General features: G+C 36.0%; 1 long non-coding RNA gene across 1 annotated transcript; it reads right to left on the bottom strand.

Annotated features, from left to right (window-relative positions):
• LOC102160343 lies at nucleotides 10,864-24,310 on the bottom strand. Its single transcript, XR_301333.3, has 3 exons — nucleotides 23,605-24,310; nucleotides 16,961-17,073; nucleotides 10,864-11,179 (listed from the first exon to the last, which is right to left on the bottom strand). It is a non-coding gene; the product is annotated as an uncharacterized LOC102160343 (long non-coding RNA).

The raw sequence follows: 25,091 nt of genomic DNA, 5'->3' as shown, positions 1-25,091 counted from the left end.
TATAACATGGAACATGTTAGAATGACTTAAAAAACAAAACAAAACAATCTAGACTATTTCTTCAATTTCTTATTCCAAAGCACATCTCTGTGTTAGGACTAGATTGAGCATAGCTTATGCTTTTCTTTTATCCTCACTTTCACTGTATCCCCATCTGGCCACCATGCTCACAGTGATGCCATGTACCCTAGCCACAGCACAGGAGATAGGAAAAGCAGAGAGGTTTTATGGTAGTGATCTTTCCTACCATTAAACAGGCCCTATGGTGTCAAAACTAAACCCATCAAATTTTCAACTCCTTGGGATAAGACTGGTGTATTGGAGAGGAAGAGGTACTCTGGTAAGAGGTCATGTGAGGAGAGCAAACTCCTTCCACCTTTCCCTGCTGCACAAGACCCATGCACTGCCACTTTTGCATAAAGACTTCTTATCCCCATAAGAGAAGAATTCCTTCTATTTGGGCTTCATGCCTCCACAGAAACAGAACTAGTAAGTACAGTATAGTAGTGTTCATTGGCTTCATTCTCTGGAAATATAGCACACCAAAATATCAATGCCCACAGCCCAGGTTAGCTTGCCTATGCTTTGTATCAAGAGACCCTCCATTCAATGCACTCTCACAGCTGGGATTTTTCTTTTTAACTTGTATATTTAATTTATTATTATTAATATGGAATAAGGAGGATAGGGTTTTCATACCTCTAAAATTAGAGATAGGTAAAAATTTCTTGGTGTAAAGGTAATTACTTTAGGAATATATAATTTCTCTTAAATTGGCTGCTCCTGGTGCACTGATTCAGACGGCATTAACTCATTTGCAAACAAAATCACTAGAAGCCAGGCTAAATAGGAGCTGATCTGCCTTGCATCATATATGGAAACTACTTCATGAGTCCTCCCTCTCTCTCTCTCTCTCTTTTTCCCTCTTACTTCTTGCTCTCTCATTAATTCTGTTTTCAGGGCTGCTGCAGCAGGTGGGGCACTTTTTATTCTCATCTCATTAATCACTTATGGGTTGCTGAGGAGAGCTTTATTAATACCTGGTCAAAAGACAGGATAATCCATAACATCTTCTAGCAGCAGCAAAGCAGAGCTGTGGAGCCAAAGTGTTACTATGTAACCAGGTTAAAATAATTTATGCAAGTCAACAAGAGGCATCTCTAAAGGAAACTTGCTTGCTCAAACCAGGAGAGGGATGATTCCTTTAACCTTTGCCTGGATCCCTAGCCCTCTGCAGAACTGTAATATATGCAAAGTTGGCTTATGCACTCCTATCATTTCTGCCATGTGTCTTCTCCCTTTTCTACCTCTTCTGGCACTACAGGATCCTAGGATTTCTCTGGAACCCTGCTCTAACCTGACCCTATCCCACTAACTTCTCTTTCAAATTTTCGATTCAGATTTTTAAAAATATATTACCCCTCTTAAAGGTTTTGTTTGTTTGTTTTACTATGGCTAAATTTTCAATTAAGATGTTGGAAGGTTAAATCATACTAGTGCTATTTGAAATTCCTGAAAATCTATATAGGCTACTACTTTTCAACCATTTCAGCACCCAAATCTTCCATGACCCTCACATAAAGTTGTATGTATTGAGTGTTAACTAACATTTTATCATTTCAAAAAAAATCACATACATAATATAACTGCTAAGTGGATTATCTTATTCAGGAGATCAACATTCCAGTCAAAAGCAAAAGATATTGTCACTTAATTTGTATGAACTTCTCAGGGAAAGTAGAAGATCACACTAGATCCTAAAATTGAAAATTGCTTGGAGATCCCCATGACTAGCTTCATGGATCTCACAACAGATGGAGGCCAGGCTTCACACTCCCCAAAGAACCAAAGATAAAGCTATAACAAGAAAAGGCTTCCATTGGGAAAGTTGGACAAATGATGTTTTATGTTGTTACTAAAGGAGCTGCGACTAAGTTATTAAGAGACTCTTAAGGTCTAAAGTTTAAGGTTGGATTAGAGTGGGTAGAATAGCTAAAGTCCACTTAGAGCAAGTTCCTGGGCTATATTCATAATTGTATATTTAAGCTTTTTAAAATTGGATTTGAATATGAATATGAATATCATATGGTTAGAAAGTCACAGGAAATAACAGCTGAATACTGACTGGCATCAGTGTTTCTGTAGTTCCTCTTATTAAAGCTTTACCGTAGCATATTTGTTCTAAAACCTGCATCTAACCTAAGACCCCATGGCTTCCCGTTGAAATTCATATATTTTTTGTGCTTAATTTTGGGATGATATAGATTACTCTGGCAGCTTGGTGAAACCCAACAATCCCACACCATTGTGATTTTGTTGCTTCTCACAGGCTTAACTGAAGGAAATAATAAATTTTAGAGGTTACTGAAAATAAGGATGTAATTTTTTCCCATATAAATATCTGGAATCCCTAAATGCTATGTTAGACTAAGGACCTCTGTAAACGTAATCAATTTTTGTGAGTTATTGAAGTGTAGTGAACATTGAGTGTGCATTAAGTTGCTTATAGAAAAATAACGCTGAAGAATTTTTCAGCTATTAATTCCGCTCCATGATTATATAACCAGAGACAGAGAAGTAGCTCTCTAAGGCTTCTTTTGCCTTTACAGTCCTGATTCCCACTCTGTGTTCTGACTTATCCTGAATCTACCTGATTTGGCCTCCTTTCCTCTTTTTACAGTTAATACATGGCCTTCTTGTCCCTCAGATTTAGTACTCTGTAATAATTTCTGTGTTAAAAAACATATCCTTTCCCTTTGTGATCTCTGTTTTCATTTGACTTTCCTGCATGTTGACACTGACATTTAACCTGTCTCCAGGCCACCTACTGTGGCTCTACCTACTGTGAATGGCCCATCTCCAACTCCACAGAGGAATTTGGACATGAGAAGAGAAGCAGTTTCTTATATTAATTAGGGGAACTGGAAGCTTAATGAGAATTTGACACAGTACTTTGCCTGCCTTTTGTTATGACTTTCTTTTTGGCAGACGGAGTTAAACAGTGAATAATTTTAACTATATCATGGGTTGATGCAATTTTCAGTACCTTGTTTGCTTATATTTTGGAATGCAATAGAGAACTCCTAATGTAGTTCAGGTCATCATCTCCATTTAAATTTCTGCAGTGGCTCCTAATAACTGGGATGTAGCAATAAACCAAAGTCTATCACTCTGAAGTGATCTGGCTCCATGTTGCACTTAGTTGACAGATAATATATGAGTTAGTTTATTTATTTATGAGACAACAGACTCCTCACCTTCCTTGATGAATCGAATTTACTTCCTTAAACATATTTTATGTGTCTAAGTTTTCCAAAATTTTATTTAAGAATGTACATATTAGTTGATTACACTGGATTTATAACTAACCTGGTTTAGGTGGTAGAACCTCTATAATTGAGAACAATTTGCAACACACTTTGTAACTGAAAAACAATCTTCTGCATGATTTAGATGCACAGTGACCAAACCAATGATGTTATATAAATGTCCTGTTATATTCCAGGCTTATATGTCCAAATTTGCATAAAAATGAGAAGAAAACATGTAGGGGAGGGGTATATGAGAAGCCTGGACACTGTACCACAGATCCAATGATTGAGGGGATTGGGATGTTTACCTTGGGGCATGATAGTAACATTGAAGAATCAGAATAACTGTCCTGAGTAAGTGGACTTCAATCTTGGAGGAACCAATGCAGAAATTTAAATGAGGATGATGATCTGAACTCCATTAGGAGGTCTCCATTACATTCTAAAATAAAAGCAGGGAGTTCACATTGTGGCAGAGTGGAAACAAATCTGACTAGTATCCATGAGGATGTGGGTTATATCCCTGGCTTCTCTCAGTGGGTTAGGGATCCTGTGTTGCCATTAGCTATGATGTAGGCTGCAGATGTGGATCAGATACCACATTGCTGTGGCTGTGGTGTAGGCTGGCAGCTGCAGCTCTGATTTGACCCATGTTCTGGGAACTTTCATATGCCACTGGTGCAGCCCTAAAAATTGAAAAAAGAAAATTTTGTTCTAATTCTGTGAAAAATGTCCTTGGTAATTTGATAGGGATTGCATGGAATCTGTAAATTGCCTTGGGTAGTATAGTCATTTTGATAATATTAATTCTTCCAATCCAAGAGCATGGTATGTCTTTCTATCTGTTTGTGTCATTTTTGATTTATTTCATCAGTGTCTTATAGTTTTCAGAGTACAGGTCATTTGTCTCTTTAGGTAGGTTTACTCCTAGGTATTTTATTCATTTGGATGCAATGGTAAATGGGATTGTTTCCCTAATTTCTCCTTCTGATCTTTCATTGTTAGTATATAGAAATGCTGTTGATTTCTGTATTAATTTTGTATCCTGTGACTCTGCCAAATTCATGGATGAGCTCTAACAGTTTTCTGGTAGTGTCTTTAGGATTCTGTAGGCATAGTATCCTGTTATCCGCAAATAGTGATAGTTTTACTTCTTCCTTTCCAATCTGGATTCCTTTTATTTCTTTTTCTTCTCTGATTGCCATGGCTAGGACTTCCAAAACTATGTTGAATAGTGGTGGTGAGAGTGGATATCTTTGTCATGTTCCTTATCTCAGCAGGAATTCTTTCAGCTTTTCACCATTGAGAATTATCTTAGCTGTGGGTTTGTCATATATGACCTTTATTATGTTGAGGTAGGTTCCTTCTATACCCACTTTCTGAAGGGCTTTTTATCAGAAATGGGTGTTGCATTTTGTCAAAATATCCAACAAAATATTTTTTGGAAGCACAAAAGACCCAGAATAGCTAAAGAAATCCTGAGAAAGAAAAATGGAGCTGAAGGAATAAGGCTCCCTGACTTCAGACTATACTACAAAGCAACAATCATCAAAACCATATGCTACTGGTACAAAGACAAGAAATGTAGATCAGTGGAACAGGATAGAAAGCCTAGAATTAAACCCATGGACCTATATCCAACTAATCAATGACAAAGGAGGCAAGAATATACAATGGAGAAAAGACAGTCCCTTCAATAAGTGGTGTTGGGAAAACTGGACAGGCACATGTAAAAGGATGAAATTAGAGCACTTCCTAATACCATACACAAAAATAAACTCAAAATGGATTAAAGACCTAAATATAAGCCTGGACACTATAAAACTCTTAGAGGAAAACATAGGCCAAACACTCTCTGACATAAATGGTATTTTATTTTTTCAAGTCTACAAAAAAAATTGGATGTTTACATTATTTGCATCCATGGTAACAGTGTCTCCTTTAACTCCTAGCTCATGGCTTCAGGGATTCATAACCTTTTTTTTTTTTTTTTTTTTTTTTTTTTACTTTCACCAGAGAATCTGGGTATCTCATAGATCTTGTGTCCTATAAGAACTTTTCATGGCCTTGTGCTTGAAGTTTCTTTCAGTGTATGTTGGGACAAACAATCACATGTAGAATAAAATGAGTTTGTTATTATTGTTATTTAAGCTTTTTTAGGGCCACACCCATGGCATATGGAGGTTCCTAGGCTAGGGATCGAATTGGAGCTATACAGCAACGTGGAATCTGAGCTGCATCTGTGACCTACACATTGCTCACAGCAATGCTGGATCCTTAACCCACTGAGTGAGACCAGGGATCGAACCCACAACCTCATGGTTCCTAATCAGATTTGTTTCTGCTGCACCATGATGGGAACTCCATGCCAAATTTTTTTTTTTTTTTTAAGATTCCTTCTTTCCTAAAAGTATCTACTGTTGTGACTAGGATTATAGTGTGCTTTATTTTAGTGGAGATAAATTGGTTTGAAAGACACCTGCAATTCATTTTTGCTCATAAGTTCAGCTTGTTTTCTAGGGAAAAAAATGGATCTAGTTTAAAAAACTAGTAAATTCACTAAACTTAAAGGCATTAGACAGATGGGTTTATGTGACTTTAGGGAAAGATAGTTTCATAGTTTACAAAATGAAGCCTGGGATATTTTGGAGGAGACATTTGGCTTTTAATTATGATATGCTAAAAAGCATCTCTGATCTACCTAATATTTTTATGTTACAGTCCCAGAAGCAGAATGTAGTTCTAAGCAGGTATGGCACTTGGATGTCATTATTACTCTGATTATTCCAGTATCTTTGAGTTTAAAATATGTCAAATATCTCAAATCTAATTCAGTCCTCACCAATTCTGAGAGGACATAAACACAATCAAGGAAAATGGCAACTGCAGTTACTAAACCATATCTCTGGCATATTCATTTCAGTTAACTTTCAAACTTATCTAGGTCTTTCAGGAGCTTTAATGTTTTCAAAAGCTCCTTAGAAAATCTTTCAGGCAAAGAAGACTTAGAGTCACACATTCCAAAGCTGAGCAGTCAATGAGAATGCAGATAATAGGAACTTAGCAAACCATTAGCATGCAGCTGCTTCATTTCTTAAAGAATAATTTTTTTCATACAAGTGGACCTCATTCTTTCTGGCCTGAATTTTACTGCAGAACACCTCAGGGACAGGAATCATTGGTAAGAGTTTCAGTACAATACACCATCCTTGGAACTTTTCAAATCGCTCACCCTCAGTCTTGCATGTGATAAAGAACCATGAATTTCATGGGATTCTTCTTTATGATGGGCCACTAATCACTCTTGATCCTCTGATAAATTTAAACACTAGCTAATCCACTTTGAATAGGGATTAAGCTTCAATGTAGGAGGAAAGGATTCATTAGAATTCATTACATCAATTTGTAATTTGAATGATGCATCTTCTAAAAAAGGTACTGCAATTTCTAGTGATTGTTAACATGGAGCCTAAACATCCTCATTATTAATTAATGGAAAGAATGATAAAATCTGTAATTGAGGGAATGCTGTGTGCCTCTCTCCTCCATTAACTTCTTGAAATATCTAGTGTTATTAGTAAAGACAAACAGTATCAAGACAGAATAATCACCATGGTAGGAGGAAAACTATAACATACTCAAATTTCTTATGTCAAGGATGATTTGATGTGCATGAAAATGGAATATATTTTTACAGACTTCCTTATTTTGATGTATGCTTTATTCTTGGTGAACTCATTGTTGTCAAATTATTTTACAAATCTGCAATGGAAATCAGATCAGATAATCATCTATCACTGTCTCATATTTTCCATATTCGGAATGAAAACATCTAACATTATTGAGCTAAAGTTGAATAATAGCTTCCAATCTTGAGTGATATTTTATTTCAAATAATTCTCAGTATGGTACAATAATTTAAATTTTGTCCTAAGAATACCTAAGGCATGAAATCAAAATGAATCAGGTATTTCTCTTTCTCACTGTACATAGTCAGTACTGTAAATAGTCAGTCATTTGAGAACTGAATAGAAAACATGAAATTTCTCAGGCATCAATGCCTATGAAAGTATTTCATTCAACTTGAAAAATTAAACCATTACCTTCAATGCTATGAACTATATAGAATTTTAATTTCAGCAACTCCCTTTGTAGCCCAGTGGTTAACGAACCCTACTAAGATCCATGAGGATGCAGGTTCGATCCCTGGCCTGGCTCAGTGGGTTAAGGATCTGGTGTTGCAGTGAGCTGTGGTGTAGGTTGCGGATGCAGCTTGGATCCTGTGTTGCTGTGGTGTAGGCCAGTGGTGGCAGCTCCGATTTGACCCCTAGCTTGGGAACCTCCATATGCCACATGCACAGTCCTAAAAAACAAACGAACAAACAAACAAATAAAAATAAAATAAAATTTTAATTTCACACTACATGGGGGTCATCAAAGTTGATGTTCGCTATTTTTATTCTACTGAAAGTTGTGACTTATTAAAAGTGTTTTTTGTTATCAAGATTGCTAGTGAAATTACTGCAAATATTTGCATAGCAATTTATGTATACCAGACTCTATGCTAGTGCTCTATGCAATTAATTAATTTAGTCCTCACAACGGCCTTGTGATGCAGTCGTATTAGAAATCTCATAGGCGAGGAACACAAGGTTCAGAGAGTAAAACAACTTATCCATGGTCACACGGAGAGTTTAAAGCAGATCTGGAATTCAAACTTAGATAATGTGGCCCTGGAGAACACACGTGCATTTACTCCACTATACTGCTCTGTTGATGCTCTACTTCTCAGTGACTGTGTACTCTCAAGGATCCATTTCCTATCCTTAGGAACATGCTGTTTGACTTCTATGATGGAGTTATCTCCTAGTTCTTTTTCTTCAGCTCATGACCAAATTCTTTTTAATTATGTGCTTTGAAAGGAACCCAACCCACTCTCATAAACCTAAAGCTGGTATCAATGGAAAATGCCATCATTATAGGCAATGCTCAGAAAATTCCTTTAAATCTTCTGTTTATTGTCTTACTCCTCACTTTCTTTTTTTCATCAGTTAGGTCCTGACCACTTAACATGATGTGAACATCATTCTTACATCATAATCTTGGTGACAGATTTTTTATTTCTCTGAGTTGTCCCATTTCCTTCATAAATCATAGCTTGTGTACATATCTCTTCATTTTCTGTTCCTGGTCTTATACAGTTTTTTTTTTAATTACTTCCAATATTTTTCTTGGTTTATTTTATACATATATTAATCAAGACAAATTTCAGTGCCTTAACACAATAAAGGCCTTCCTCCCTCTTTCAGCCCTGTTATCAGAAGTGGGTGGTCTCCAATGTCTCCATGGTAGGGGAAGAGAAGGATGATGGAACAAGCTGACTCTTAACTTCTTAGCCCCAAAGTGGCATGAGTTCTGGTCAGAACTAGTTTATGGTCCCAACTTAATTACAAAGAAAAGTGAGAAACAAAGGGGAGCACATGGACTATCTGGTGAGCTTTTATAATCTTTCCTAGAATATAATAAGATCTCAAAAATTTCTAATGTAGAAATGACAAAACTGCCTTTTAATTTTGTCCTGAGAATTAATTTATGACCTGCTAAACTTTTTATTTTTTTGTTATTGACATATAGTGAAGAGGACCTTGTATTATTAAGAGCCTAGAAAACTTAAATATTCTTTAATTCTAATATTATAATGATATCTTTCTATGCTAGTAATGGACATTAGAGGACTCCAAGTCAGGTGATTAAAGTGTCATTGGTTTTAAGTCCACAAGGAAATGAAGAAAAACATTAAAAAAAATGGTTAGTGGGTTGCAAACCCTCTGTCAATTTCTCCTGCACTATCCTCCATAAATTTTATAAAGTGGAGTATGTGTATCAATCAAGAAAATTCCCTAAGAGTATTTAACAAATTAAAACAACATAACTATGTTATTGTCTTGGTGTTGTGAGGTATCTCTTACTTATAGAATTCTAAGATGGACAAGCTGTATTGGATTGTTCAGGCTTACATAATTGTTTTTCAAAGACTAATGGAAGAAACATTTCAGTTTGAAAGAATTTTGTAAAAAGGTGAAATTGTTAATATGCATATATATTTGCATCCTCATAAGATAATGAGACTGGAGATTTATACAAAGAAAAGTGAGATAATTTCTCTGGAGAGAATAAATAATATCTTTGTGAAAACTGACCATAGAGAGGAACAAAACTAATTTTTTTTAACCCTACTAAGAGACGTTTGTCTTACATAATAGATCTCTAGCTTGAAACTTCCTTTACCTCTTCTCTGAATGTCTAAAATCTTCTCATAGTGACTGTCATCTGAAGTTCTCAAATTTATATTGGCCACTATACCAACATTCTATATTCTTGGGCTTTCAGATGAAATGATATCTCCAGGCAGGAGTATAATTTCTATTCCTGTCACCATAGCAAGTGAAACAGTAATAATGAATACTGCATAGGAAAAAAAATAATGTAATTATGGATTATTGACACTTGATTAGAAGGAAAATATAACTCAAATTGATCAATTACTTATCTATATTTCTTCAAATCATATAATATGTTTGTATGACAATTTTAATGAATATTTGCAGAACTCTTGAAGAATGACTACTTCATAGTAAGAAAAATCTAATAATAAAAGTTGTCTCAGATTTAAAATTTTTCCTTCTTTTTGATTTTCTTCTTTTATTTTAAATTTAAGATGACTTTCTTGAAAGTGACATTATCCATGGTGGTCTTTAATTTTGATTTTAGCTACTGTTGGTAGAATTTATAACTTGTTTATGGAAAGTAGGTTTTACATATAACCAATTCACTGTGATACTTACATATGCTGTTTTATTTTATTGTGAAATTAGAAGCAATATAATCTTTGTCACCTTTTTTTTCTACCATTTGTAGACTAAGCCTAAGTTATTAATGATTTTTAAAAGTTTGTATCAAAATATTATTGTCAAAATTAAAGAGAGTGTCCAGATTACATTTTTGCCACTAATTATGCAAATGGCCTCATCAGGAGACAGCTCACCCAAAGTCAAGCATTCCATGGATTCACACTGACCTTCCTGCAAGAACTTCAAGGGCTGAATACAAATATCTTCACTGCCCTGAAATTTGTTCCAGTCAAATCCTCTCTTTCAAATCCTGCACAATAGAAGTCTTGGGTCCCCACCAAGACCTTGTTTACATATTTAAACAGATTTTCTTTCCTTTCTTTCCCTTAAAAAAAAAAAAAAAGAAAAACGGCCCTGCCTTTTGGCATCTATATTACCCATCCCTGTGCAGAGGTTGGTGATTTTTCTGGTTGAAAGTTAGTGAGGATCCTAATTTGTATAGGAAATGCCAGACACAACATTAAATTATCAGGTATAAAATGGCTATGGATCTTCTCCAATACCTACAATACAAGGGGAACAACAGAAGGGAAAATCATGTTGACTATGATCTTGCAGTTTCTGGATTCTTGGGTTGATTAATATCTGAAAGACAGACTCCATGGAACATGACCAATATCAAAATCAGAGTTTGCAAGTAATGGCTGGTAGACAGGCTTTATTTGGTAAGAAGTACTTTGAATGCACCCACATTGGTTTTGCCTTGTCTTAAAATACTAGCTGCCCACATTAAAAACAAAAAAACAAAAAATAGGGTATAAAGGTCCAGATATAATTGTCTCTTCAAAAATTAGAAGTTCTAGCAACACTGGACCTACATTCTTTGCATTCAATTGTAAAGTTTAGAGTCTCTAGAGGAGAAACATGTTCTTCAGCTCATGGTTCCTTTGCTGTCCATCCGTAACTCTCAAATGTCTTGTCAAATCTGCTTCTCTCACTTGCATGACCAGCCTGCTTCTGTAACACAGAGATTTGTGACCCCAGGAAGCAAGTTATTCTAAGTGTGGTCTTAGTAGCACTTACATCAGAGTCACCTGGGGTACTCACTAAGTTTGTGGATTTCTGGCCTCAAATTTCTAGGCCTAAAGATCCTGTCATGGCTCAGTGGAAACAAATCTGACTAGCATCCATGAGGATGCAGGTTCGATCACCGGCCTTGCTTAGTGGATTAAGGATCCAACATTGCTGTGAACTGTGGTGTAAGTTGCAGACTCAGCTTTGATCCTGCATTGCTGTGGTTGTGGTGTAGGCCAGCAGCTATAGCTCCAATTCGACCCCTAGCCTGGGAACCTCTATATGCCGCAGTTGCAGCCCTGAAAAAGACAAAATAAAGTCTAGGTCTTTATTAGATTTGAATATTCATTATCATGGTGGAAAATCTACATGTAAACAAGCTCCCTGGAGGCATCCAAGGTATATCAAAATTTGTCAACCACTAACAGAGTTCATGGGTATTTACTAGATGTGCATATGTAAATCATTCTATGATTGCCTTTACCAACTATAAAGCCCAGGTCCCTGACCTAATACTTCTTTTACTCCCACTTTCCTTCTACATTGTGTACACACCCACACACACCCACACACACACACACACACTACATGACTCAGGAAAATGAATTTTCCCTGAAAATATAGGATTTAGACCAAGCAAATTTTTTAACATGTTTTTCCCTTAAACATTCTAGAGTTCTCTCATGGTAGAGAGGATACATCCATTTGCTGGGCATTCCCAGTGCATTCCCTGGAACTCTTTTCATCTCTCTATTTTTTTTTTTTTCCCTCCAGTTTTTGCTTTGCATCTTTCCCTGCTGGGAAATTAGGGTGTTTGCTTGTCTTATAATTTTAGAGCAAGTCTACATTAGTTTATGCTAAGTTTCTTAGAAGACACAGGAGTCTTTTCTTTCTTTGGCCCTTTTGTTCTTTCTCCTTCATCTAACAAGATTAAATGCTACAAAAAGCTTTGCTCCCCATGTGGAACAAGACTTTTAAAAAGCTAGGTATTGAAGGCTATATCATTTATTGTGTTTCACTTTTCACTTGAGTGATGAAGAATTTCAAAACCAAATTTATAACTCAAAATTTAATAATCGTATAGATCTCTGTGGCTAGAGTATCTGCATTTTGGTTTCAACATTTGGAATCATTTATTCTAATCTTTTTAAACCTGATAGTGAGAATTATTTTTAATGTATTATGTATTCTAATGAGTCATTCAAAAGACTTTGAATGAAATTAGGTATCCAAATGCAAATAATCTACTTCGAGAAGCCTGATTTTTTTCAAGCAAATAAATGGTTTTAAGTTAATGTATACCTTTATAATTCATTTAACTCATGGTCTTTTTTGAATATGAACCAATCACCATTTTAAACAAATACATTTATAAACCTGAAGTTCAATTTACATATTGGAAAACACACTGATCTAAAGTGGACAGTTCCCTGTGTGTTGACAAAGGCACATGTTATACATTTAACTCATGCCACTGTCAAGAAACAAAATATTTCCATCATCCCAGAAAGCTCCCACATGACCTTTCCCTCTAGCCCCTAAAAATTATCACTTTTAAAATTATGTTAAAAACAAAATTCAAATAAGTAAATTCTAAAGATCTTATTGGCTTTTTCGGCAATTCATGAATCAGGCAGCAGCCAGTCTAGCAAATAGAAAGGAGCTCTGAGGAGCTGTACAGAAAGAAAGACTTTTTTAGGCATAAGGGTGCAAGAACAAGGACGTTATACTAAACAAAAAAATAGGTTGGTAATTGCAAGGCTGCTGTCCTTCAAGGAATGGCAAGTGTCTATCAGGCAGACTAACCTAAGTGCTAGTCTGGTGACTCCTGATGGACTGATTTAAGACTCCATTTCTGAGAGAGATGAAATTTTAATTAAGTCTTAGTTTGGTAATGTGGGGCTCAGCATAAGTAACTCCATTTTGGGTCTTTTGGCTTCTTTTAAACAATTCCTCCTTTTGATCAAACTCTCAGCCTGAGAGATATGATAAAAATTTAACACATTAATGCTATTCCCCGGCTTACCTCTCTGAGTTCTCACAATTTTTTTCTTTCTGAATCTTTTTATGGTATTCACAGTTTTACATTCTTTAAGTTAGTCTTCCTTTTTGATCCTTTTCCGACATTTTAGTCTTAGGGAGATCATTTGCTTGGTGGCTGGTGGTTGTGAATATGTATTTAAAGGTTTTGAGAGAACACAGCACACCAGGGAGATTACCATGATTATTATAATAAACACAATAACTCCTAACGTCTGGACTTCACTTCAGAGTCCATGGTCCCCAAGACCCAAACCAAAGAGAAGAAAATAAGTTAAAGAAAAACCCCACTGAAGGACTCACTCTCTTAAGCCAAATGGCTTGTTCAATGATCTTATGTAATTAAGCTTCCTCAAAATGTCAATCCAACTGTAGCAAACTGCAGTTTGCTGTAGCTATAGCACAAACATCTTGTTGCTCTGCTAAAAGATAAATCTATTATCAAAAACAACTTTGGCCAGGGAGCCTAGAGTTTTTTTTTTTGTTTTTGTTTTTGTTTTTGCAGCTCTTAAGAGCAGATTCTGCAACATCTTCAAAAGTTTAGAGATTCCTGATCATAGCTTCATTTGCATTTACTTCTAGCCAAAGGAATGGGGAATCTGCCAGGGGAAGCAAATTTTGAACCAAGAATGTCTCCTGGCAATTCCCGTTTGAGTCTGTGCCTCAAGACTGGAAGGCTGACAGCCACAGAGGCCAGAAAAATTTAAGGCTTTGTAGACCACATAGGTAGTTTTATTCTAGTAGTCTTGCCTTGTATATATTTATTTGTAAAGAGCCTAGATGCAAATTTCTCTGTGTCTGGAGTTGATAATCAGAGGTGGGAACATGGACCCACAGTGTTAAGAGCTTGACACAAAAGAGAACTGGCTGAGTTTGTTCCAGAGAAACTGAAGGAATGGAAATCAGGGAGAAATTTGAGATGGGAAGAACCACAGTATTACCGAAATAGTGGTAAATCCAACAGTTATTTGGAGGTTGAATATATGTGAACAAGGACATTATCTTTCCAGGACAAAGCAAAGCAAAAGATGAATAAGGAATGATAAAGACCTTCTTAGTGTAAGACTAAGGGAAAGGATGGTCACAGAGGGAAGGAGGAATGGAAAGAAATGCTCTTGATCAAATATCTTTGGAATAAGCAGTCCACTTTAATGTTGGCTACTTCTCTTCCTAGTCAATCTGATTTTGAAGTCCTGAGCTTTTGCCCAGAACCAGATGTCAGGTGGAACATTCTTCAGTTGTGAAATATGACACCTTGTAATTTGGCAGCATTTTCAGTGGTCTATAGTACTTGGTAGAGTCTTTTCCATGAATCTCACTTTTGCAAAATCATAAAAGTAAAACAATAACTTCCCATAAGTGACAAAAATCTTAAAAATTCCACTGGTTAAAGATCTTATGAGAGTTCATTATAATGAGATTAACAAGGAAATTTGGTTATCTCTGTGATAACATTTTAAGATAATAATTGGAATTATGACCGATAAAATTATACCAAGACATATCTGAGTTCTAGGAATTTCACAACACTTATATTAATAATATGCCTCCATATAAATATAATTTAAGAAGGTTTAGCACCATTTTCTTTTTTAGCTTTTTAGGGCAGCACCCATGACACACGGAAGTTCCGAGGCTAGGGGTCAAATTGGAGCTGTAGCTGCTGGTCTACAACACGGCCACAGCAATACCAGATCCCAGCTGCATCTGCAACCTATACCACAGCTCATGGCAATGCTAGATTCTTAATCCACTGAGCAAGACCAGGGATTGAACCCATATCCTCATGGATACTAGTTGGTTTTGATACTGCTGAGCCATGATTGGAACTCCCAGCATCACCTCTTTTTTAATTTTTTTTTCATGTAAGTTAACATATCAAATAAACTAGTTTAACATTTTACCATAGGAGAGACAAATCTTGATATTTTCCAGGGGTCTTCTGGGAAATCGTAAAGTTATTCTGAGGTCAAAAAGATCCTGTTTAGAATTTAATTTGGGGAAGCCGTCAAAATATCTAAAGTTTGAACATATGACTACAGATGATCACATTTCATTGTGAAATAATACTTGTCATTTAACCTTGTCATTTAAAGTGACAACAGAAGATATTAAAGGCTAATACAGAAGGTTACATAGTTGTGAGCAAAACTTAGTTCTTTTAATATTGAGAAGACTAGGTTTTCTTAAGTAATTAAAGATTTGATATAGAGACAATGTGAAGAATAGTAAATTATTTTACCAAGGCAACATGAAGTACAGTAATTTTGCTAAGATTTCAAATCTTTGCTGTGCAGGCAGATTACTTAAGAGGTAAAAGATGCTTTCATAGTTGCTTATCAAAAGAAGACCAAATGTCCAAGAAAACTTTGTCCTTTTAGCAGCAAGAAAACCAAATTCCAATTTTACACCTTGTGTAATATCTAAATTCCTTAAAAGTAAATACATAAATCTATTCCAGCTTGATCACACATAAAATTTCCTTCGCAATATTGCTTTTCCACAAACATTATACAACTTTTTTTATATCCATTTAGATTTGGTTCTATTTTTGCTGTTGATGTTATTGTTGCTATTATTTTTCATTCTGGATTAACCAGTTTACTTTCTTTGTCTAATTTTCATACACAGTTATTTCCTTTCGGAAAGACACAAAAAGAGATCTTACAGTGTTTCTTTTAAAAAAAATGAGCTGTCAGGTACAGTAATAAAAAACTCACTAGTTTATAAATAATAGCTAAATCAAATTATGTTTCTGATGGTTAAAATAAGTTAAGGTTACCTCCCATGGCTAAAGCTTTTTATGAATATTTATGAAGAAGGTACTTAAGATTTTTCACATGCCTAGTTTCCAAAGAGCCCATCCTCCATTTTTTTTCTTTCTGATAAAAATTACCTCTCTGCATTTTAGAGAGCTGGCCTAGGTAAGGGTTCCTGGAGAAGACCAGGTAGAACATCTACATCTCCAAGGCACAGGAACATAATGTAAGATCCTCCAAGAAGAATTTTTGTTTCCTAGGGCCAGAATTTAACAATACCTACATGTTTTTTGAGATGAATAGGGAAAGTTTTGTTATTCTAAAGCAGCATTTCTGTTCTTGTAAAAGATTCAATTTGTAAGATTAGGGCAGTGTTTTTAATTCCTCAAAGAATTGGATTATAACCTAAGTGACACCATGATCTGACCCACCCAGCCAACCACATTATCTTCAATTTGTTTCGTCTCAGGGAGATCTTCAACTAAGATAGAAATCAAGAGATTCCTATGTTCCAAGAACAATAGATTATGTGCATAATGACAAAAATCAACAATAACCAAGGAAACAGAACTGTAGACATGAGCAGTAACTAAAGAGATAGTACAGTGAACTGGCCAAGAGAAAGTCTTAAGTGAACACTACTAGCACTTCCCAAAGTGAACAGACTGAGCCAGCATACCCCCACAAATGGGGACTGCAGCTTGAACCAAAGGCTTTGATTCAGGTTCCAGCTGGAAATGTATATTAGCTTAACCTGACTCACTAAGTCCTGAGCCAGAACTGTGGACTAACCAAGGGCTAAGTACTGGGGCTCTGTTATAGCCTCCACAGAGACTAAACTGACCCAATAACCCTGGAATGGAAAGCCAAATATATTGTGACTTCAACAAAAAGAGAGTAGAGCTCAGATCTGAGAGGAACTTACCCTTGGAAACGTAAGAAAGAGAACTCAAAGGTTTTCAGGTACCAATGTCATATATTTCTCATTGTCCCTGAAGCCATCAAATGTCTCCTTTGGGTCCCATCACTGTCACCAAACTGTTAAAAAACAAAATTCAACTGAGTACATTTTAAAAATATTTTTTGCTTTGTTCAATAACTCATGAATTAGCAGCATTCAATCTACCAGAAACAAAGGAACTCAGGGGAGCTTTACAAAATGAGAGACATTTATAGGCAAAAAGGGAGCAGCAGAAGAAAATTATACAGGACAAAAAAGCAGGCTGTTTATCGCAAGGTCGCTTTGCTTTAAGGCATGGCAGGAATCTCTCTGGTAGGTTACCTAATAGTGCTGATCAGGAAATTCCTGACTGATGGGTATAAGATTCTATTTCTTGGACAGTCAAAAGTCTAACTATATTAGGTTTTGGTTTGGTATTGTGGGGATTAAGACAAACAACTTCATTTTGGTCCTGCTGTTTTGTTTTCAACAATGCTTATTATCATAGTTTAGCTTTTCCTGTTCTAGCTCTTTTTATAGGTGGGACTATAAAGTATGTACTCTTTTGCATGAAGCTTTTTTCACTCAGCAAAATGTTTTATTTGACTTATCCATGTGGTTACATATATAGGTAATGTGTTCATTTTTATTGCTTAGTAGTTTTTCACTGTATGAATACGCACTTATTGTTTTCCAGTTCTCCTATTGATGGAGACCAGGTTGGTTCCAGTTTTTGGTTGGTTATTACAACAAAAGCAGAAGTTGCTGAGGACATTCTTGTACAAGGCTTTTTGTGGGTATATGTTTTCCTTTGTCTAGATAAATATCTAAGTGTGGAGTTACTGGTTCACAAGCTAGATGTTTAACTTTCTAAGAAAGTGCTGAATTTCCAGGCAACTTTTCTCATCAATAATATGCAAGTTTGGTTGCTCCACATCTTTACCAACATTTAGTGTTGTCTTTTTCTTTTTAGCTTTCTAGTGGTATTAAATTTTCATCTTATTAATTCAAATTTCCATGGTGACTAATGATGCTGACCACTTTTTCACATGTATATTGTCCATTCACATATCTTATTTTGTAAAGTGTCTATTCAAGTAATTTTCCCATTGTGTGTGTGTGTGTGTGTGTGTGTGTGTGTGTGTGTGTGTGTGTGTGTGTAGGGTAGGGGTCATTCTTTTGCATATTCTAAACTCAAGTCAGATATATGAGATATAAATGCTTTCTCTCATTGTATAGTTTGTTTATTTTCTCATTATTTTCTTTCTTGGACACATCCCTGGCAAACAGAAGTTCCTGGCTAGGGATGGAACCCATACCGCAGCTGCAACCTGAGCCACAGCAAACACAATGCCAGATGCTTAACCTGCTGAACCACCAGAGAATTCCAGTATTTTATTTCTTTTGATAAGCAGTTTATAACTTTGATTAATTCAACTTTATCATTTTTTCTTTATGATTAGTATTTTTTGTTTCTTCTCTAAGAAGTCTTTGCCTACCTCAATGTCAATGTCACGTAAATTATATATATATATATATATTTTTTTTTCTAGAAGCTTTATAGATTTGGTGTTACATGTATATCCAAGATACATCTTGATAATTTTATATGTTGTGTGAGTTCAAAATATATAGATATGGATATACAGGTTTTCCAAAATTGTTTGTTGAAAGATTTTCACTTCGCCATTGGGTTGCTTTCACTCTCTTGGTGAATATCATTTTACCATACCTGTGAATTTATTACTGGATTTATCTGTTGGTGTATTTCCTTATTCTTCTGCCAACATCACACTCCCCTGGGAAAATCACAATCTATCCTAGATTTAGCATAAGTCTTGAAGTCAAATATCCTTCCAATATTAATCCTTGTTTTCCAAGACAGATTTGGCTCTTCTAGGTCTTTTGCATTTACAAATAAACTTTAGAATAAGCATGTTTATTTCTACAAAACAAACATACAGACAAAAAACCATGCTGCAACTTTGCTTCAGAGTGAACTGAATCTGTAGATTAATTTTTTTGATAAGTGACATCTTGACAATATCAAATGTTCCAAGGCCATAAATGTGGTACACCTTTATTTTTCCAAGCTTTTTAAATTTCTCCCAGAAATAATTTATTTTGCAGAAATCTTTCATATTTTTGCTAAATTTATCCATGAATATTTTACATTTTGGTATAATTGTAAATACTATTCTAAGTTCATTCTCTAAATATTCATTGTAGCCACATAGAAATGTGACTTAGTTTTTATATTTTCTATACTTTGTATTCCTGTGACTTCACTAAATTTATTAATCATAAGAGTTTTTTACAGTCTTCATGATTTTCTGCATAGATAACAATGCTACATTTAAATTTTAAAACTTACTTTTTTGTTTTTAATTTTAATGCTATGCATTTATTTACTTTCTTATTGTACCAATATGGATCTCTAGCACAATGTTCAGAAATTGTGAGAGAAGGCATTCCTGTCTTATTCCAGATTGTAGGAAGAAAGTTTTCAACATTTAACCGTTAATATGACAATGGTTATCAGTTCTGTATAGTTGATTTTCATCAGTTTTAAGTTTTCGTCTATCTCTAGTTTGCTGAAAATTTTTTAAAATTATAAGTGCTGAATTTTGTCAAATGCTTTTTCATATCTGTATGTTTTCTTTTTTTTGTCTCTCCTTTTTTTGGGGGGGCACACCCTTGGCATATGGAGGTTCCCAGGGTAGAGGTCGAATAGGAGCTGCAGACACCAGCCTACACCACAGCCACAGCGTTCTGGGATCTGAGCCGCAGTCTGCGACCTACACTATGGCTCACGACAATGCTGGATCCTTAGCCCACTGAACAAGGCCAGGGATCAAACCCGTGTCCTCATGGACGTAGTCAGGTTCGTTAGCCACTGAGCCATGATGGAACTCCTATATTTTCTTTTTTAATCTGTGAATTATTTTTATTGATTTTCAGATGTGAAACCAATCTTGCATTTAACTTTGCCATTCTGTATGATCCATTTTAATATATTTCTGGATTTCATGTCCCAACATGTAATTAAGGATTTGGGAGCCTATGTTAATGACAGATATCAGTTTGTAATTTTCTTTTCTTATTATGTTTTTGGTTTTTGTAGCGGAGCTTATGCTTCCCTTATAAAATGAGTGATTGTTTTCTCTTCTGCTGTCAGAAAGAATTTTTTTAAGACGAGTATTATTTCCTCTCTAAATATTTGATAGAATTCACCAGCAAAGTCATCTGAGCTTGCATGAAGATTTAAATTACAAATTTAGTTTATTTCTGATAATTTAACTCTTATTGTGTCAGTTTTAGTTGGATTTTTCAAGATATTTATTTCATTTAAATTACTGAATTTATCAGTATAAAAGTTAACATTATCCTTTTATAATATTTTTAAGGTTTGTAGTATCTATAGTCACAACTCTTCATTCAATGTTGGTACATTGAAAAATCTGTGCTTTTTCTCTTTTCCTTGATGAATCTTACAAAGATTTTTACTGGTTTCATCAGTTCCCTCCAAGGAACCATTGTTGAGTTGATTTTCAATATCGTTAGTCTGCTAACTATTTCACTAATTTGTTTTTAATTTTCTTTAGTTTTGTTCTATTTGCTCTGGATTTAATCTATTTTTTTTTAAATTCTTAAGATATCAACTTGGATCACTAACTTCATATATTTCTTCTTTTCTTCTATAGGCAAGTAAAGAGAAATTTTCCTGTAAGGATTCTTTAGCTACATTAACTGGTTCAGTTGCATTAGGTATATCATTTTCGTAGCTTTTGTTTTTAATGTAAGCTATATTATTACTGGGTTTCCTAATAAAATATTTCACTCCACGGTTTTAATTATTTATATTGATATTAATATTGATATTTAAAATACATAAAATATGATGCTTTCAGAGCACTGATAAATACCTCTTTTAAAATAATCTGAAACACTAACATTTTTCTAATAAAGAAGGTTTCATTGTAAGGAAATCATCATGCTTTTTCAGCTTAATTAAAAAAACATATTTGAAAATAATAAGTCACTAAGTTACATGTGAACTTTATGAGTTATATATAACTTTTCCTAGTGAGTTGGCTGCTCTACATTAACAGAGGATTTGACATTCAAAGGAATAGACTAAAAACTAAGTCAAATTTATTTTAGAATCTGTCATTCTTTTAATATTAACATCTTTCCAAAAAATTTTATTGAAGTATAGTTCATTTAAAATATTGTTGTTTCAGATGTACAGAAAAGCAATTTGATATGTGTATATATATATACACACACACACATATAAATATTTATTTATTTGATTTGATTTGATTCTTTTTCCATTATAGGTTACTATAAGATACTGAATATAGTTCTCTGTACTATATAGAAAATCCTCATTCTTACCTATTTTATATATGTTAGTTGTATTTGTCAATTCCATACTCCTAATTTATCCCCCCATTTTTGATTAGATTCTGCTATGACTAGTTTTTTTTTAAAAAATCGATACATAATTATTTCATATGGTTCAAACTGAAAAGTAAGGTAGTTTTTCTCCAACTTTTTCTTCAATTATTTCAGTTATTATTTAATACCCTGATAATCACTGCTCAATTGCAAAAAAAAAAAAAAAAAAAAAAAAAAAAACCTGAACACGCAGCCACAGTAATTTCTTACACTGCTATTTGAGAAATCCTCATCCAAGGTACTAAGCCTCATCCAAGGCTTAGAGCTTCTCTATTTGACTATTTATTTATTTATTTATTTATTTATTTTGCCTTTTTTTGCTATTTCTTGGGCCGCTCCCGCGGCATATGGAGGTTCCCAGGCTAGGGGTCGAATCGGAGCCGCAGCCACCGGTCTATGCCAAAGCCACAGCAACGCGGGATCCGAGCCGCGTCTGCAACCTACCCCACATCTCACCGCAACGCCGGATCATTAACCCACTGAGCAAGGGCAGGGACCGAACCTGCAACCTCATGGTTCCTAGTCGGATTCGTTAACCACTGCGCCACGATGGGAACTCCAAATTTTTTATGGTATAAATTTTCATTATATTATTACCTTAAATTTTCTACTAGTAGAGAAAGTTGATTATTAAAAAGCATTTTTAAAGAGCAGGAGAGATATAACCAGTCTATAAAAAAAGGGAGCATGATCGCTGTTCAGAAGGTATTTCAAATTTGCCTTGAGCTGTGCTGTTCTTACTTTTGTCTCCACGGAAAATGTTACTACAGCCTTCAAAAATCCTGCTTAATTATCTAAAGATAAGGCCATCTGGTGATGTCCTATATACCCTTTTGCAACATTTGTGCAGTTTTGGTTAGAATGGAAATTCGTCATCTTTCAGCTATTTGTTCTGGACACTGGGAAGAACAAGTATGGATTTAAGTGAGAGCCCTGTTGTCAACTTCTTGCTTGAATCCAGCTGGGGTCATTTTTAGTCTAGCATAAGACAGGATATCAAGAGACACTGATAAGGGCACCCCATGAGGACAAACACCTCCACTCCTCTCATCTTTCAGGATAAAGCCCTTGCATTCATTTTAGGATTATTATGGAGATGGGAAATTTGAAAAAAATTTGCAGAGTTCCTGTTGTAGCTTGGTGGGTTGAAGAAACCAAGGGAGTCTCCGTGAAAATGGAGATTTGCTTAGTGGGTTAAGGAACTTGTGTTGCTGCAAGCTGTCACGTGGGACACAGATGCGGCTTGGATCTGGTGTTCCTGTGATTGTGGCATTGGCCTCAGGTGCAGCTCTGATTCGACCCCTAGCCAGGAAACTTTCATATGCTGCAGGTGTGGCCATTAAAAAAAAAGGAAAATGATAAATTTTTGTAATATGGAGACTAACATCTGCATAACCTTTGTCCAAATTTACTTTTTAAGCTTTCATGTCATGCTCCCAAGACACAAATGGGCCGCAAGTGGATTCTTAAGCTTTCTTAAGAAAAAATGCTAGTTTGCTTTTTTTTTTTTTTTAACCATATTAACTTAGAAATGCTGGAAAAGGATATAGTGTCCTCATGGTGGTAACAATTAACATATTATATCACAAAATAAAATGTTTATTCTTACTACAGCCTTCAAAAATCCTGCTATGAGGGTTATTCAACCACTTAAAAGAAAACCAAGACATGCTACTACCATGAAACCCAGAAATTGTAACTCTAAGGCATTTAACCCAGAGAAATGGAAATTAAAGCCTATACACAAATGTTCATAGAAATTTTATACATTAAAAACTACAAATTAAAACACTTTTTTTACTTTTCTTTTTTTAAGGCCACACCTGCAGCGTATTTAAATTTGAATCAGAGCTCTCTGATTCTAGAGGTCGAATCAGAGCTGCTCCTGAGGCCTACACCACAGTCAAGCAACAGAGATCCAAGCTGTATGTGTGACCTATGCTGCAGATCTTAATCCACTACACGCCAGATCCTTAACCCTAAGCAAGACCTGAGATGCAACCTGCATCCTAACGGATACTATTTGGGGTTCTTAACCCCTAAGCCACAGCAGTAACTCCAACACAACTTCATTTTAAAATATTGATTTTGTTATTATTCAGGTATGGTGAGGTCAATAAATCAGAAGAAAATAACTGCCAATAAAAAGATAGTTTGTTACTTACACTTCCCAAGAAGAGGCACACCGACCCATGCAAGTATGACTTTACTGCCAGTAAGATCAGATTGTAGTGCAGGAGTTCTCCTCCACGCAGGAGAATATGCAGGTGCTTAGGTCAGTCCATGGCCCCCACAGCCGTGAGGGTGTCCAAATACCCAAAGCCGCTGAATCCTTGCGTACTGGTACTGAGCAGGCACTTGCTGTGCAGTTCAGGGCAACCAAGGATCTGGAAGAGTTCGAAAGTCTTGAGAGGCAGGATCTGTGTGGCGGGCTTCTGAGGATCGGAAGATGCTGACTAATTCTAAGGACGGAAATAATCAACAGATCCTATTCCCCCTGTAGGCAGATTTGGAGGGAACCTGAAAATCTTGCCCCCACTGGTTAATGCCACCTGCCCGCTGTAATATTTGTCAGAAGAGACACCTGAGACGCCGGAGTTGCTGGAGAAACTAACGCTCTGTGAGCCTCGTGCAGGAGAGCAAACTGCGCGTGCGCGTCTGTGAAGCTCTCGTGAAAGAGGGGAATGTGGGCCCACAGGGACCCTGCACCCGGCCAGGACCCGGTTCTGAAGATGACAGGTCGCTATTGCCAGCTGCAGTCGGAAACCAGACTTCTACCAATATCCAAGACCTCAGCTGCTTCAAGGCTGCTAGTCACCTTGATGCCAGATATCACGGGAACGTTTGAAGCCTTGCTTAGTAGGACAGGATGCCCTGGAATGAGAGAATCCTGGGAGCCCTGGTTGATGTAGAGTCTCACATTCTCATAAGCAGCATGGCTGGATGATGACAGACTTATTGCCGCCTTTGCAGCATCGGTTTTTGATATTTTTTCCCCCGGGGACAAGGCCCCTGGCCCTCTACATCCCACCCAACGAAGATATCCAGGTGGTTTTCCCAGGCCATGAACCCACAGGCTTGCAGGGACCAGCTGGCCAAAGCCTGCTGAATAGGTGCGTATTTCCTAAGTGTGTGCCTTTTGGTTCCTCAGTAGGGCAAGGTGGTGAGAGGCTGTTTTGGAGGTTTAGGTTCCTGGAGTTTGTCAGGAGGCATAGAGAGGGGGAGGAAAATAAGAACAAGACTCTTTATTGTGATTTTAGCAGGAAGGACCTGGAGAGGTAGGGCAAACAGAAAACAGATTTAGGATTGGGTACTTTGAATAATTTCATCCGGCTCTGGGATGACTGTCCTGAGTCATTTGGGACCTGGCCTGGAGTAATAGCGGCAGGGAAATATTGGCTTGGAGTGTAAAAGACTGATAGAGAAATTATGCATGTGGGGGTATGGATAGGTGCATGTTTACTATCACTAGAATTGTCTAGCCCTGAGGATTGGGGAGAAGTTTCCTCAGGGTCAGTAAGGCCCCAGATGTCAAAACATTGCAGGAAAAGACATGCTTAAACTCAAATTATTAAACAAACTGTGATAAACTATTGGATACTCAGCAGTAGGAAGGAGTGAATTATTTGATACATGATGAATGAATCTTGCT

Source organism: Sus scrofa, chromosome 1 (genome assembly GCF_000003025.6).
Source record: "Sus scrofa isolate TJ Tabasco breed Duroc chromosome 1, Sscrofa11.1, whole genome shotgun sequence".
Taxonomy (NCBI): Eukaryota; Metazoa; Chordata; class Mammalia; order Artiodactyla; family Suidae; genus Sus; species Sus scrofa.
The sequence above is the reverse complement of the archived record's forward strand: the minus strand, read 5'-3'. Positions and strand labels throughout refer to the sequence as shown.